Source organism: Loxodonta africana, chromosome X, assembly GCF_030014295.1.
Source record: "Loxodonta africana isolate mLoxAfr1 chromosome X, mLoxAfr1.hap2, whole genome shotgun sequence".
NCBI lineage: Eukaryota > Metazoa > Chordata > Mammalia > Proboscidea > Elephantidae > Loxodonta > Loxodonta africana.
In genome coordinates, this window is record NC_087369.1 from 34003858 (window position 1) to 34020571 (window position 16714).

Consider the following 16714-nt stretch of genomic DNA (forward strand, 5'->3'; position numbering starts at 1 on the left):
TCAATTTTGTGTCATATACATGTGTTAGTTTTCCAACAAAATTTTAGACCAAAGTTGAAAGTAATATCTTTTGGAATTCAACAGACTTTTAAGACATAATATTGGAATCGATGATTCTGTTATGGTCCTTTTGAAAATGAAAACTGAGAAAAGGTAATTGCATCTAAGGCTGTCTGTCTCTACGTGACGTCAACCCAACCAGGAGTGAATACGTGGGGAGGAAAGTTTTGGTGGTTCCAGTCAATCCAGGGTAGCTAGAGAAGAAAGGCCTGGCGCTCTATTTCCCCAAAACTCACTCATTGAAAACTCTATGGAGCACAGTTCTACCCTGACACGTGTGGGATTGCCAAGCGTTGTAATCAACTTGACAGAAAGAGGTTTGGTTTGGTTTTGGATAGACCTCAGGGTCACACTGAGATGATCTAGAATTTGTGGAGAATCAGCAAGAAGGCTTACTCAAAAATGACCTCTTCTGGTGCCTGTTATGTTGAATGTATTTTAAAAGGCTTTCCAGGCTTGGAGTCTTCTCAAATCACATGAACATGAAGGCGATGTTTGCACCTCTGGTGGAACGTGGCCTAGGATAGACGTCTTAGGGAGCACCCAAAAGAATAGACAGAAGCTGAAAGGAAACTAGCAAGATGACCAGGACATCAGACTTCACTAAATACAGGACATTGTTGTGAACTGGGAGTCCTTCGGTGCTTTACATTGGGCTTCTAATCAAAAGGTTGGAGGTTCGAGGCCAACAAAATATACCTTGAAAGAAAGGCCTGGCAAACCACTTCTGAAAAATCAGCCATTGGAAACCCTGTGGAGCACATTTCTTCCCTGGCACACATAGGGTTGCAATGAGTTGAAGTCAACTCAACAGTAACTGGTAAGGCTGTGAACTGCCTTAGTTTCTGTTAAGGGCCATGTCTCCCCTTTATACCCATCATTTCCTCTTTCCTTTTAGTTTCAGAGGAAGAGACGTCCAGGAACCCTTTTGGCTCCTGAAAATTCTTGGTCCTATGAACTCGTCTTTCCTTCATCAGCAACTCCCCTTTGCAGTCAATATGCTCAAATATCATGAGATCTATCTGGTGCATTTTTTCCACTGTGCATAAATGGCCACACTGATTACTCTCCCTGTTGTCCCAGCCTTGGGAAGTCCCTTCCCATACTGACCCTGGGCTTGGCCATAGTGCTTGCTTTACTCAGTGGGATAACAGCAAACATGACACAAGTAGGACTTGAGAAGAGATACCTTGTGACCACTACCCCATGTGAACAAATGCAGGCTAGCCTGCAGGATGGTGAGAGCTGAATGGCCTAGATACCTTCTTTGCCCCTGCCAAGAGAAAGACAGACAGTCAAGCAAGAGATGTGTGAGTGAGGCCCTGGACCACCAGGTGACCACAAACTCAGGAGTGACCCCAGACAACACTGCATGGTGCAGAGATGTGCCATCCCAACTGAAACCACAGACTCCTGAACAAATAAATGGCTGTTGTTTGGAGCCACTAAATTTTGGCATGGTTTGTTATATGACATAAATCTTTACTTAACTAATAACACCTCTATATTCTGCTTTAACTATTTTCTTCCATTCATTGCCAAATATTTCATTTCCTACCAAATATTCATTTATCTAACACATAATTACATAAGCATACTATGTGATAGGGACTGTGCTAACCAACAATGCATAGAGTAGTAAGCAGTAACACACATAGGAACTACCTTTATGGAATAAAGAAAAGTATAATAGCTAAAATTTATTGTGTGTTTTCCATGTACCATCGACTATGTTAATCTTTTAGCATACATTAGTTCATTCACCAACACTATTATTGCCCCATTTTACAGAGCAGATATGGAGGTTCAGAGAACGTTATTTGGTTTAAGTCATAGTAAGTGATGGAATGAATTCAGATCTCTCTCCAGTGCTTGTGCTCTGGACCATTATACTTTAGTTTAAGAATAGATATAAAGAAACCTAGAACTAATTTTTATTATTTGTTTTCTTCTGGTGCCTGTGGGTTTCTTTTGTTGCTCTCTATTTGTTCAAGTTATAGGGATAATTCTTTGATTTTGGCCCTTTCTTCTTTTTGGATGTGTGCATTTATTGACATAAATTGGCCTCTGAGCACTGCTTTTGCTATGTCCCAAAGGTTCTGGTAGGAAGTGTTTTCATTCTCATTGGATTGTATGAATTTCTTTATTCCATCCTTAATGTCTTCTATAATCCAGTCTTTTTTGAGCAGGGTATTGTTCAGTTTCCAAGTGTTTGACTTCTTTTCCCTGCTTTTTCTGTTATTGATTTCCAATTTTATGGCCTTATAGTCAGAGAAGATGCGTTGTAATATTTCAATGTTTTGGATTCTGCTAAGGCTTGCTTTATGACCTAATATGTGGTCCATTCTAGAGAATGTTCCATGTGCACTAGAAAAGAAAGTACACTTGGTTGCTCTTGGGTGGAGTGTTCTGTATACGTTTATGAGGTCAAGTTGGTTGACTGTGGCATTTAGATCTTCCATGTCTTTATTGAGCTTCTTTCTGGATGTCCTGTCCTTCACCGAAAGTGGTGTGTTGAAGTCTCCTACTATTGTTGTAGAGGTGTCCATCTCACTTTTCAATGCTGATAGAGTTCGTTTTATGTATCTTGCACCCCTGCCATTGGGTGCATGAATATTTAATATGGTTATATTTTCATGGTATATTGTGCCTTTAATCATTATATAGTTTCCTTCCTAATCCTTTTTGGTGTATTTAACTTTAAAGTCTATTTTGTCAGAAATTAATATTGCCACTCCTGCTCTTTTTTTCTAATTTTTATTGTGCTTTAAGTGGAAGTTTACAAATCAAGTCAGTCTCTCACACAAGAACTTATATACACCTTGCAACATACTCCCAATTGCTCTCCCCCTAATGAGACAGCCCACTCTCTCCCTCCACTCTTTCTTTTCATGTCCATTTTGCCAGCTTCTAACCCCCTCTACCCTCTCTTCTCCCCTCCAGGCAGGAAATGACAACATATTCTCAAGTGTCCACCTGATCCAAGAAGCTCACTCCTCACCAGCATCCCTCTCTAACCCATTGTCCAGTCCAAATCATGTCTGTAGAGTTGGCTTTGGGAATGGTTCCTGTCCTGGGCCAACAGAAGATCTGGGGGCCATGACCACCGGGGCCCTTCTAGTCTCAGTCAGACCATTAAGTCTGGTCTTTTTATGAGAATTTGGGGTCTGCATCCCACTGCTCTCCTGCTCCCTCAGGGGTTCTCTGTTGTGTTCCCTGTCAGGGCAGTCATCGGTTGTAGCCAGGCACCATCTAGTTCTTCTGGTCACAGGATGATGTAGTCTCTGGTTCATGTGGCCCTTTCTGTCTCTTGGGCTCAAAGTTAACTTATGTCCTTGGTATTCTTCATTCTCCTTTGATCCAGGTGGGTCGAGATCAGTTGATGCATCTTAGATGGCTGCTTGCTAGCGTTTAAGACCCCAGACGCCACTCGTCAAAGTGGGATGCAGAATGTTTTGTTAATAGATTTTATTATGCCAATTGACTTAGATGCCCCCTGAAATCATGGTCCCCAAACCCCTGCCCCTGCTACGCTGGGCTTCTAAGCGTTCAGTTTATTCAGGAAACTTCTTGGCTTTTGGTTTAGTCCAGTTATGCTGACCTTCCCTGTATTGTGTGTTGTCTTTTCCGTCACCTAAAGTAGTTATCTACTATCTAATCAGTAAATAGCCCTTTCCCACCCTCCCTCCCTCCCCTACCCCGTCGTAACCACAAAAGAATGTTTTCTTCTCAGTTTAAACTATTTCTCAAGTTCTTGTAAGAGTGGTCTTATACAGTATTTGTCCTTTTGCAACTGACTAATTTCACTCAGCATAATACCTTTCAGGTTCCTCCATGTTACGAAATGTTTCACAGATTCTTCACTGTTCTTTATCTATGGGTAGTATTCCATTGTACGAATATACCATAACTTATTTATCCATTCATCTGGTGATGGGCACCTTGGCTGCTTCCATCCTTTTGCTATTGTAAACAGTGCTGCAATGAACGTGGGTGTGCATGTATCTGTTCATGTAAAGGCTCTCACTTCTCTAGGATATATTCCGAGGAGCAGGATTGCTGGATCATATAGTAGTTCTAGTTCTAGCTTTTAAAGGAAGCGCCAAATGGATTTCCAAAGTAGTTGTAACATTTTACATTCCCACCAGCGGTGTATAAAGTGTTCCAATCTCTCCACAGCCTCTCCAGCATTTATTCTTTTTTGGATTAATGCCAGCCTTGTTGGAGTGAGATGAAATCTCATTGTAGTTTTGATCTGCATTTCTCTAATGGCTAATGATCGTGAACATTTCCTCATGTATTTGTTAGCTAACTGAATGTCTTCTTTAGTGAAGTGTCTATTCATATATTTTGCCCATTTTTTAATAAGTTTATTTGTCTTTTTGTAGTTGAGTTTTTGCAGTATCATGTAGATTTTAGAGATCAGGCATTGATTGGAAATGTCATAGCTAAAAACTTTTTCCCAGTCTGTAGGTAGTCTTTTTACTCTTTTGGTGAAGTCTTTGGATGAGCATAGTGTTTGATTTTTTTGGAGCTCCCAGTTATCTAGTTTTTCTTCTGCATTCTTATAATGTTTTGTATACTGTTTATGCCATGTATTAGGGCTCCTCACGGTGTCCCTATTTTTTCTTCCATGATCTTTATCATTTTACATTTTATATTTAGGTCTTTGATCCATTTTGAGCTCGTTTTTGTGCATGGAGTGAGGTATGGGTCTTGTTTCATTTTTTTTGCAGATGGATACCCAGTTATGCCAGCACCATTTGTTCAAAAGACTGTCTTTTCCCCATTTAACTGCCCTGGGGCCTTTGTCAAATATCAACTGCTCATATGTGGATGGATTTATGTCTGGATTCTCAATTCTTTTCTATTGGTCTATGTATCTGTTGTTGTACCAGTACCAGGCTGTTTTGACTACTGCGGTGATATAATAGGTTCTAAAATCAGGTAAAGTAAGGCCTCCTACTTTCTTCTTCTTTTTCAAGTAATGCCTTATTTATCCGGGGCCTCTTTCCCTTCCATATGAAGTTGGTGATTTGTTTCTCCAACTCATTAAAGAATATCGTTGGGATTTGGATCAGAATTGCATTAAATCTATAGATCGTTTTTAGTAGAATAGACATTTTTATAATGTTAAGTCTTCCTATCCACGAGCAAGGTATGTTTTTCCACTTCTGTAAGTCTCTTTTGGTTTCTTGCAGAAGTGTACTGTAGTTTTCTTTGTATAAGACTTTTATATCTCTGGTAAGATTTATTCCTAAGTATTTTATCTTCTTGGGAGCGACTGTAAATAGCATTGATTTGGTGATTTCCTCTTCGATGTTCTTTTTGTTGGTGTAGAGGAATTCAGCTGATTTTATACTCTGCTGAACTCTTCTATTAGTTTCAGTAATTTTCTTAAGGATTCCTTAGGGTTTTCTGTGTATAAGATCATGTCATCTGCAAACAGAGATGCTTTGACTTCTTCCTTCCAATCTGGATGCCCTTTATTTCTTTATCTAGCCTAATTGCTCTGGGACCTCCAACACAATGTTGAATAAGAGTGGTGATAAAGGGCACCCTTGTCTAGTTCCTGATCTCAATGGGAATGCTTTCAGGCTCTCTCCATTTAGGGTGATTTTGGCTGTTGGCTTTGTATAAATACCCTTTATTATGTTGAAGAATTTTCCTCTATTCCTATTTTACTGAGAGTTTTTATCATGAATGCGTGTTGAACTTTGTCAAATGCCTTTTCTGCATCAATTGATAAAATCATTTTGATAAAATTATTTAGGTGGTGGATTACATTAATTGTTTTTCTAATGTTGAACCATCCCTGCATACCTGGTATGAATCCCACTTGGTCATGGTGAATTATTTTTTTGATATGTTGTTGAAATCTATTGGCTAGAATTTTGTTGAGGACTTTTGCATTTACATTTATGAGGGATATTTTCTTTTCTTGTGGTGTCTTTACCCGGTTTTGGTATCAAGGATATGGTGGTTTCATAGAATGAGTTTGGTAGTATTGCGCCCTTTTCTATGCTCTGTAATACCTTTAGCAGTAGCGGTGTTAACTCTTCTCTGAATGTTTGGTAGAACTCTGCAGTGAAGCCATCTGGGCCAGGACTTTTTTTTGTTGGGAGTTTTTTGATTACCTTTTCAATCTCTTCTTTTGTTATGGGTCTATTTAGTTGTTCTACCTCTGTTTGTGTTAGTTTAGGTAGGTAGTGTGTTTCTAGGAATTCATCCATTTCTTCTAGGTTTTCAAATTTGTTTGAATATATTTTTTCATAGTAATCTGATATGATTCTTTTAATTTCAGTTGGGTTTGTTGTAATATCGCCCCTCTCATTTCTTATTCGGGTTATTTGCTTCCTCTCCTGTTTTTCTTTTGTCAGTTTGGCCAATGGTTTATCAATTTTGTTGATTTTTTCAAAAAACCAGCTTTTGGTCTTCCTAATTCTTTCAATTGTTTTTCTGTTTTCTATTTCATTTAGTTCTGCTCTTATTTTTATTATTTGTTTTCTTCTGGTGCCTGACTGTTTCTTTTGTTGGTCTCTTTCTATTTGTTCAAGTTGTAGGGATAATTCTTTGATTTTGGCCCTTTCTTCTTTTTGGATGTGTGCATTTATTGATATAAATTGACCTCAGAGCACTGCTTTCACTGTGTCCCAAAGGTTCTGATAAGAAGTGTTTTCATTCTCATTGGATTCTATGAATTTCTTTATTCCATGCTTAATGTCTTCTATAATCCAGTCTTTTTTGAGCAGGGTATTGTTCAGTTTCCAAGTGTTTGACTTCTTTTCCCCGCTTTTCCTGTTATTGATTTCCACTTTTATGGCCATATAGGCACTCGGTTTCTGGGTTTTTTATAGTCAGAGAAGATGCTTTGTAATATTTCAATGTTTCGGATTCTGCTAAGGCTTGCTTTATGACCTAATATGTGGTCTATTCTAGAGAATGTTCCATGTGCACTAGAAAAGAAAGTATACTTGGTTGCTGTTGGGTGGAGTGTTCTGTATATGTCCGAGGTTAAGTTGGTTGATTGTGGCATTTAGATCTTCTGTGTCTTTATTGAGCTTCTTTGTGGATGTCCTGTCCTTCATCGAAAGTGGTGTGTTGAAGTCTCCTACTATTATTGTGGAGCTGTCCATCTCACTTTTCAAAGCTGATAGATTTTGTTTTATGTATCTTGCAGCCCTATCATTGGGTGCATAAATATTTAATATGGCTATATCTTCTTGGTATATTGTCCCTTTAATCATTATATAGTGTCCTTCCTTTTTCTTTATGATGGATTTAACTTTAAAGTCTATTTTGTCAGAAATGAATATTGCCACTCCTGCTCTTTATTGATTGTTGTTTGCTGGATGTATTTTTTTTCCATCCTTTGAGTTTTTGTTTGTTTCTGTGTCTAAGTCTAAGGTGTGTCTCTTGTAAGCAGCATATAGACAGATCTTGTTTATTAATCCATTCTGCCACTCTCTCTTTATTGGTGCTTTTAGTCCATTTACATTCAGGGTAATTATGGATAGATATGAATCTAGTGCTATCATTTTGATGTCTTTTTTGTGTGTTGCTGACAGTTTCTTTTTCCCACTTAATTTCATGTGCCGAGTAGATTTTCTTTATATATTTTCCTTTACTTGTATTTGTTGTTGTTGATTTTGTTTCTGCTGAGTCTCTATTTTTTTCTTGTATTTTATTTTTCTGAGTAGGATAGTTTGTCTCCTTTGTGGTTACCTTATTATTTACTCCTATTTTTCTAAATTTAAACCTAACTTATATTTCTTTGTATCGTCGTATCTTCCTCTGCATACGGAACGAGTAAGATTACATTTCTTAGTCCCTTTTTATTATTTTAATGTTGTCTTATTTTATATATATATATTTTATATTTTTATATATATATTTGTTTGTGAGCTTTTTTTTTTTTATAATCTTGCTCTGTTTGTTTTGGATTTCCCTGTCTGGGTTGACTTCTGGTTGCTCTGCCCAGTGTTCTAGTCTTGGGTTGATACCTGATATTTTTGATTTCCTAACCAAAGAACTCCCTTTAGTATTTCTTGTAGTTTTGGTTTGGTTTTTACAAATTCCCTCAACTTGTGTTTATCTGGAAGTGTCTTAATTTCACCTTCATATTTAAGAGACACTTTTGCTACATATATGATTCTTGGCAGGCAATTGTTTTCCTTCAATTTTTTAAATATGTCATCCCATTGCCTTCTTGCCTGCATGGTTTCTGCCGAGTAGTCCAAGCTTATTCTTATTGGCTGTCCTTCGTAGGTGACTTTTCGTTTATCCCTCACTGTGCTTAAAATTCTCCCTTTATCTTTGGTTTTGGCAAGTTTGATTATAATATGTCTTGGTGACTTTCTTTTACGATTTACCTTATGTGGAGTTCGATGAGCATCTTGGATAGATATCTTCTCATCTTTCACAATACCAGGGAAGTTTTCTGCCAACAAATCTTCAACAATTCTCTCTGCATTTTCTGTTATCCCTCCCTGTTCTGGTACTCCAATCACTCATAGTTTATTTCTATTGATAGAGTCCCACATGATTCTTAAAGTTTCTTCATTTTTTAAAATTCTTTTAACTGATTTTTCTTCAAATATATTAGTGCCAAGCAATTTATCTTCGAGTTCAGAAATTCTAGCTTCTACTTGCTCAATTCTGCTCCTCCTTTCTATTGAGATGTCTAATCCTGTAATTTTATTGTTAATCTTCTGAATTTCTGATTCCTGTCTGTCTATGGATTTTTCCAGCTTATTAAACTTTTCATTATGTTCCTGAGTAATCTTTCTAATTTCTTCAATTGCTTTGTCTGTGTATTCCTTGGCTTGTTCTGCGTATTGCCTCATTTCCTTCCTGATGTCTTGAAGGGTTTTGCATATTAAACTTTTGTATTCTGACTCTGGTAATTCCAGGAAGGCACTTTCATCTAGAAGATCCCTGGATTCTTTGTTTTGAGAGTCTGTTGAGGTGATCATGGTCTGTTTTTTTATGTGACTTGATATTGACTGTTGTCTCTGAACCATCTATAAGTTATTGTATTAGTTTATGCTTGCTTACTGTGTCGTAGCTTCTTGCTTTGTTTTGTTTTGGTATACCCCTATGGGTTGCTTGAGTGAGCTAGTTTGATTATTTGCACCTTTGGAGCTCTGACATCCTGTCCTCAGCTGGCTAGAGCTGTTATCAGGTATATCAGTCTAGGAGTCCATTCAATTTTCTTGTATGAATTCAGCTCAGGTTTCCCGGTAGTGATCATCAAGTGTGTGGTACAGGCTCTGTCCTACAGTCTTAGAGGGGCAGGGGTGATTGGCATATATACCGGTATCTGATTGCAGCAGGGGGTCACACTCTGAACAAGGCAGGGGGCTGAGAACTGACCCCCGGGTGTCTCTGAGGAAAGCGCATCCCTGTTCCCTACAGCATGCAGGTGGGTGAGTTCTGCAGACTGACCATGTGCACCCAAAGTTTTTGGTTGTAAGGACTGGGAGGTACCAGTTATCTTTGGACCCCCGTCACGGGTGGCTGGGTGACCTGAGTGGAGCCACCAGTCCTTAGGTCCCTGATGTGGGTAGGTGAGGACCTTGTTTGATAGGCAAAGCAATGTCAAACTTCAAACACCCACCTCTCCACTGCACAGCTGAAACAGTTGGACTCTGCCAACAAGGGCCTACTCTCCTGAAATAGGCCCACACAGGTCCATGCAGAAGGGAAAAGTGCTCAAGGTCCATGGACGGTTTATGCCTGGACAGGAGCCGCTTCTGTCTGAGCTCCCCTGGTTAGTGGAGCTAGCAAATTATATTTTCCCCCAATTGCAATTTTTTTTCTTCCCCAAGGCTGGGAGGATGGCTCTAGGTGCTCAACAGTGCCTATCTGAGGCCCAGGGAATCCAGCTGCTAAAGCCGGCTTGGGGGTGGGGGGGGTGGTAATTATACACAAGTACTTAGCTTTTGCCAAGAGCGCCGTTTTTCTCAGAGGTACGGGTAGGCTGTGCGGCTGGCTGCTTCTCCCTGAGGAAACTGCAGGGAAACCCTAGTACCAGCCCACCGCTGCGCCTCCAGAAATGGTGCCTGAGGGCTCCCTGCGGTTCAGATCAGGTAACTCCTCTCCGCTTCTGAACGGTCTCTTCTTCCTTCTGCCCCTCGGTTCGGTTTCTAAGCTTGCCTTTGAAACTCAGGGGTCCCAGCTTATAACAAATATACTTGTTTCACTTGTTTTTTCGGGTCTTTGTTGTAAAGAGGGCTCGCTGGAAGCGTCTGTCTATTCGGCCATCTTGGCTCCGCCTCCCTCCTGCTCTTTTTTGATTGTTGTTGCTTGATATATTTTTTTTCCATCCTTTGAGTTTTAGTTTGTTTGTGTCTCTAAGTATAAGTTGTGTCTCTTGTAGGCAGCATATAGGCGGATTATGTTTTTTAATCCATTCTGCCACTCTCTGTCTCTTTATTGGTGCATTTATTCCATTTGCATTCAGGGTAATTGTGGATAGGAATGAGTTTAGTACTATCATTTTGATGTCTTTTTTTGTGTTGTTGACAGTTTCTTTTTCCCACTTAATTTTATGTGTTGAGTAGATTACATATCATCCTTTCCTCATATTCGTTGTTGTTGATTTTGTTTCTGCTGAGTCTCTATTTTTTTTCTTGCATTTTATCTTGATGTATAGGATAGTTTGTTTTCTTTGCGGTTACCTTAATATTTACCTCTATTTTTCTAAATTTAAACCTAACTTTTGTTTCTTTATATCACCCTTTCTTCCTCTCCATATGAAAGATCTATGACTACATTTCTTAGTCCCTCTTTATTGTTTTGATGATGTCTTCTTTTACATAACAACATCACTGTTTCCTTGTTTTGAGCGTTTTTTATCTTGATTTATTTTTGTGATTTCCCTGTCTGGGGTGACATCTGATTGCTCTGTCCATTGTTCTAGTCTTGGCTTCATACTTGATATTATTGATTTTCTAACCAAAGAACTCCCTTCAGTATTTCTTGTAGTTTTATTTTAGTTTTTATGAATTCCCTAAACTTCTGTTTATCTGGAAATGTCCTAATTTCACCTTCATATTTGAGAGACAGTTTTCCTGGATACATGATTCTTGGCTGGCAACTTTTTTTCCATCAATTCTTTGTATAAGTCATCCCATTGCCTCCTTTCTGCCAAGTAGTCCGAGCTTATTCTTATTGACTCTCCTTTGTCAGTGACTTTTCGTTTATCCCTATCTGCTCTTAAAATTCTCTCTTTATCTTTGCTTTTGGCAAGTTTGATTCTAATATGTCTTGGTGACTTTCTTTTAAAATCTACCTTGTGTGGAGTTGGATGAGCATCTTGGATAGATATCTTCTCATCCTTCACGATATCAGGGAAGATTTCTGCCAACAAATCTGCAACAATTCTCTCTGTATTTTCTGTATTCCCTCCCTGTTCTGATACTCCAATCACTCGTAGGTTATTTCTTTTGATAGAGTCCCACATGGTTCTTAGGGTTTCATTTTTTTAATTCTTTTATCTCATTTTTCTTCAAATATATTGGTATCAACTGCTTTATCTTCAAGCTCACAAATTCTGCCTTCCACTTGCTCAGTTCTGCTCCTCTGACTTTCTATTGAGTTGTCTAATCCTGTAATTTTATTTTTAATATTCTGAATTTCTGATTGCTGTCTGTCTATGGATTTTTCCAGCTTATTAAACTTTTCTTTATATTCCTGAATAACCTTTTTAATTTCTGCACCTGCTTTATCTATGTATTCCTTGTCTCGTTCTGCATATTGCCTGATTTCCTTCCTGAGGTCTTGAAGGGTTCTGTATATTAATCTTTTGTATTCTGCATCCGGTAATTCCCGGAATGCACCTTCATCGGGAAGATCCCTTGATTCTTTGTTTTCAGACCTTGTTGAAGCGATCATGGTCTGTTTCTTTATGTGATTTGAAATTGACTGTTGTCTCTGAGCCACCTGTAAGTTATTGTATTAGTTTATTTTATGTTTGCTTACTGTATTCTAGCTTCTTGCTTTGTTTTGTTTTGATATACCCAAATGGATTGCCTGAGTTAGCTAGCTTGATTGTTTTCACCTTTGAAGCTCTGACGTCCTATCCCCAGATAGCTAGAGCTGTTATCAGGGAAATCAGTCTAGGAGTCCATTCACTTCTCTTGTATGGATTCAGCTCAGGTGTCCAAATAGTTGGTCATCAAGCGTGTGATACAGGCTCTGTCCTACAGTCTTAGAGGGGCAGGAGTGGTTAGTGTGGGGACTGGTATCTCATTGCAGCAGGAGGCCACACTCTGTACAAGGCAGGGGGCTGATAATCATCCCCCAAGTGTCTCTGATGAAAGTGCGTCCCTCTTCCCTAGAGCGTACAGGTGGGTGGGTTCTGCAGACAGACCATGAGCAACCAAAGTTTTTGGTTCTAAGGACTAGGAGGTGCCAGTTATCCTTGGACCCCTGTTGCGGGAGGCTGGGTGACCTGAGTGGAGCCACCAGTCCTTAGGCCCCTGATGTGGGTAGGTGAGAACCCTGTTTAATAGGCAAAGTGGTGTCAAGCATCAACCACCCACCTCTCCACTGCACAGCTGAAACAGTTGTAGTGTGCCAACAAGGGCCTATTCTCCTGAAATAGGCCCACACAGGTCCATGCAAGGGGGAAAGGTACTCAAAGTCCATGGGCGGTTTATGCCTGGACAGGAGCTGCTTCTGTCCTGAGCTCCCCAGATTAGTGAAGCTGGCAAATTATCTTTTTCCCCAGCTGTGAATTTATTCCTTCTCCTAGGCCGGAAAGATGGCACTAGGTGCTCAACAGGGCCTATCTCAGGCCCACATTAACCAACAGCTGCTGAAGCCAGCTTGGGGGTGGGGTCATGGTAAGATATACGTAAGTACTTAGCTTTTGCCCAGAGCACCGTTCTTCTCTGGTTCCAGAGGTGTGAGTAGGCTGGCTGCTCCTCCCTGCAGAAACTGCGGCCGAACGCTAGTATGACCCTGCTGCAGCTGCTCCCTGGAATGGTACCCGAGGGCTCCCAACGATTCAGGTCAGGTAACTCCTCTCCGCTTCTCAACTGTCTCTTCTTCCCCCTGCTGCTCACTTCATTTTCTAACTTTGCCTTTGATGTTCAGGGCTCCTAGCTTGTAATAAGTATACACGTTTCACTTCTTTTTTTGGGTCATTGTTGTAACAGGGCTTGCCAGAAGCGTCTGCCTATTCTATCATTTTGCCCCACCTCCTGTTTATTTGGAAATGTCCTAATTGTGCCTTCATATTTGAGCGCCGGATATATGATTTTTGGCTGCCATTTTTTTCCTTCAATGCTTTATATACGTCACCCCATTGCTTTCTTTCCTGCATGGTTTCTCCCAAGTAGCCTGAACTTATTCTTATTGGCTCTCCTTTGTAGGTGACTTTTCGTTTATCCCTCGCTGCTCTTATAATTCTCTCTTTATCTTTGGTTTTGGCAAGTTTGATTATAATATGTTTTGGTGACTTTCTTTTAAGATCTACCTTATGTGGAGTTGGATGAGCATCTTGGATAGATATCTTCTCATCTTTCACAATATCAGGGAAGTTTTCTGCCAACAAATCTTCAACAATTCTCTGTGTATTTTCTGTATTCCCTCTCAGTTCTGGTACTCCAATCACTCGTTTGTTATTTCTGCCGATAGAGTCTCACATGATTCTTAAGTTTCGTTCACTTTTTTAAATTCTTTTATCTGATTTTTCTTCGAATATATTGGTGCCTCGTGTTTTATCTTCAGGCTCACCATTTCCGCCTTCCACTTCCTCAGTTCTGCTCCTCTGACTTTCTACTGAGTTGTTTAATTCTGTAATTTTATTGTTAATCTTCTGAGTTTCTAATTGCTGTCTCCCTATGGATTCTTGCAGCTTATTACATTTTTCATTATATTCTTGAATAACCTTTTTAATTTATTCAACTGCTTTATCTGTGTGTTCCTTGGCTTGTCCTGCATATTTCCCAATCTCCTTCCTAATGTCCTAAAGAGTTCTGTATATTAATCTTTTGTATTCTCTATCTGGTAATTCCAGGAAAGCAATTTCATGCAGAAGATCCCTTGATCCTTTGTATTGAGAGGTTGTTGACGTGATCATGGTCTGCTTTTTTGACTATTGCCTCCAAGCCATCTATAAGTTATTATATTAGTTTATTTTATGTTTCCTTAAAAAAAAAATAGTGTATCCTAGTTTCTTGGTTTGTTTTGTTTTGATATACCCAAATGGGTTGCTTGAGTGAGCTAGCTTGATTATTTTTGCCTTTGAAATTCTGACATCCTGTCTACAGATGGCTAGAGCTGTTATCAGGTGTGTCAGCCTAGGAGTCCATTCACTTTTCTTGTGTGAATTCAGCTCAGGTGCCAGGTAGCTGATCATCAAGTTTATGGTTCAGGCTCTGTCCCACAGTCTTACCAGGGCAGGGGTGATTGGTGTAGGTACCGGTATCTGGTTGCAGCAGGGGGTCACACTCTGAACGAGGCAGGGGGCTGAGAATTGTCCCGCACGTGTCTCTGAAGAATGCATGTCCCTGTTCCCTAGAACACACAGGTGGGTGGGTTCTGCAGATGGACCTTGGGCACCCAATGCTTTTGGTTTTAAGGACTGGGAGGTACCAGTCATCCTTGGATCCCTGCCACGGGTGGCTAGGTAACATGGGTGGAGCCACCAGTCCTTAGGCCCCTGATGTGGGTAGGTGAGGACCCTGTATAATAGGCAAAGTGGTGTCAAACATCAAACATCCACCTCTCCACTGCACAGCAGAAACAGTTGCAGTCTGCCAAGAAGGGCCTATTCTCCAGAAATAGGCCCACACAGGTCCATGCAGGGGGGAAAGGTATTCAAAGTCCATAGACCTTTTACGCCAGGACAGAGCTGCTTCTCTCCTAAGCTCCCCAGCTTAGTGAAGGTGGCAGATTATCTTTTCCCCCAGTTGTGAATTTATTCCTACTCCAAGGCAGGGAGAATGGCTCAGAGTGCTCAGCAGACCCTGCCTCAGGCCCAGGGAAATTGACAGCCACTGAATCCTGCTTGGCAGCTGGTGGGAGGGTAAAATGTATGCAAGTACTTAGCTTTTGCCGAGAGCACCATTTTTCTCTGGTTCTGGAGGTGTGAGTAGGCTATGCGGCTGGCTCTCTCTCCCTGAGGAAACTGTGTCCCGATCGCTATCTCCAGCCCTGCTGGGGTCACTCCAGGGAACGTGCCTGAGGGTTCCTGGCAATTCAGGTCTGGCAACTCCTCATTGCTTCTGATCCATTTCTCCCTCCTCCTGCCGCTCAGTCCATATTCTAACTTTGCCTTTGATGTTCAGGGCTCCTAGCTTGTCATAAATATAATTGTTTCACATGATTTTTGAGTCTTTTTCGTGAGCGGGATCACCAGAAGCGTCTGACTACTCCTCCATCTTGGCCCGCCTCTCTTTATTATGACCCAAAATAAAAAGTCTTTAACCTGACTCCACTTCCTTGCCACTTACACTTTGCTTAATATCTTGTCCATTAGTATGTGTCCTACTGTATCAGGAAACAAATTTTATTTTATTATTGTATGTTTGATGATTTACAGAGCAAACTAGTTTCTCATTAGACAATGAATACACATATTGTTTTGTGACATTGGTTGCCAGCCCCATGACATGTCAACACCCTCCCCTTCTCAACCTTGGTTTCCCTGTTACCAGCTTTCTTGTCCTCTCCTGCCTTCCCGTCCTTGCCCCTGGGATGGTGTGCCCATTTAAACTCCTTTTGTTTTATGGGCCTGCCTAATCTTTGACTGAAGGGTGAACTTCAGCAGTGATCTCAGTGATGAGCTATAATGGTGCCCAGGGGCCATACTCTTGGGGTTTCTCCAGTCTCTGTCACATACTAAGTCTGGTCTTTTTTGTGTGTTTATTAGTTAAAATTTTATTCTACTTTTTTCTCCAGCTTTGTCCAGGACTCTCTACTGTTGATCCCCGTCACAGCAGTTAGTGGTGGTAGTCTGGCATCACCTGGTTGTACTGTGCTGACTCTGGTGGAGGCCGTGGTAGTTTTGGTCCATTAGTCCTTTGGACTAATCTTGCCCTCCAATCTTTAGTTTTCTTCATTCTCCCTTGCTCCCAAAGGAACGAGACCAGTAGAGTATCTTAGATGGTCACTCGCAGCCTTTTCAGATTCTAGGTACTACTCAACAAAGTAAGAATGTAGAACATTTTCTTTATAAACTATGTTATGGCAATTGAACTAGATGTTCCCCGAGACCATGGCCCCCAGCCCTCAGCCCAGCAATCTGATCCCTCAGGGAATTTGGATGTGTCTATGGAGCTTCCATGACTTTGCCTTGAATAAGTTGCACTGGCTTCCCCAGTATTGTGTGCTGTCTTAACCTTCACCAAAGTTACCATTAGGATACAAAAACTCATAACAGTAGTTGTCCTTGGGGAAGAGGGCATTCTTTCCATTTAAATAATTTTTTACTATTTGAGTTTTTGTTCCCTGTACATGTATTACTTTTTTAACAAAATTTTAGACCTAATTTGAAAGTAATATATTTTGAAATTCAACAAACGTTTAAAAGATATTAAAATAAATGATTTTTTTTGTAATAGCTATCCTTTATAAATGAACACTGGGAAAAGGTAATTGGATCTTAGGCTATCTCTACATGGCGACAACCCAATAAGCA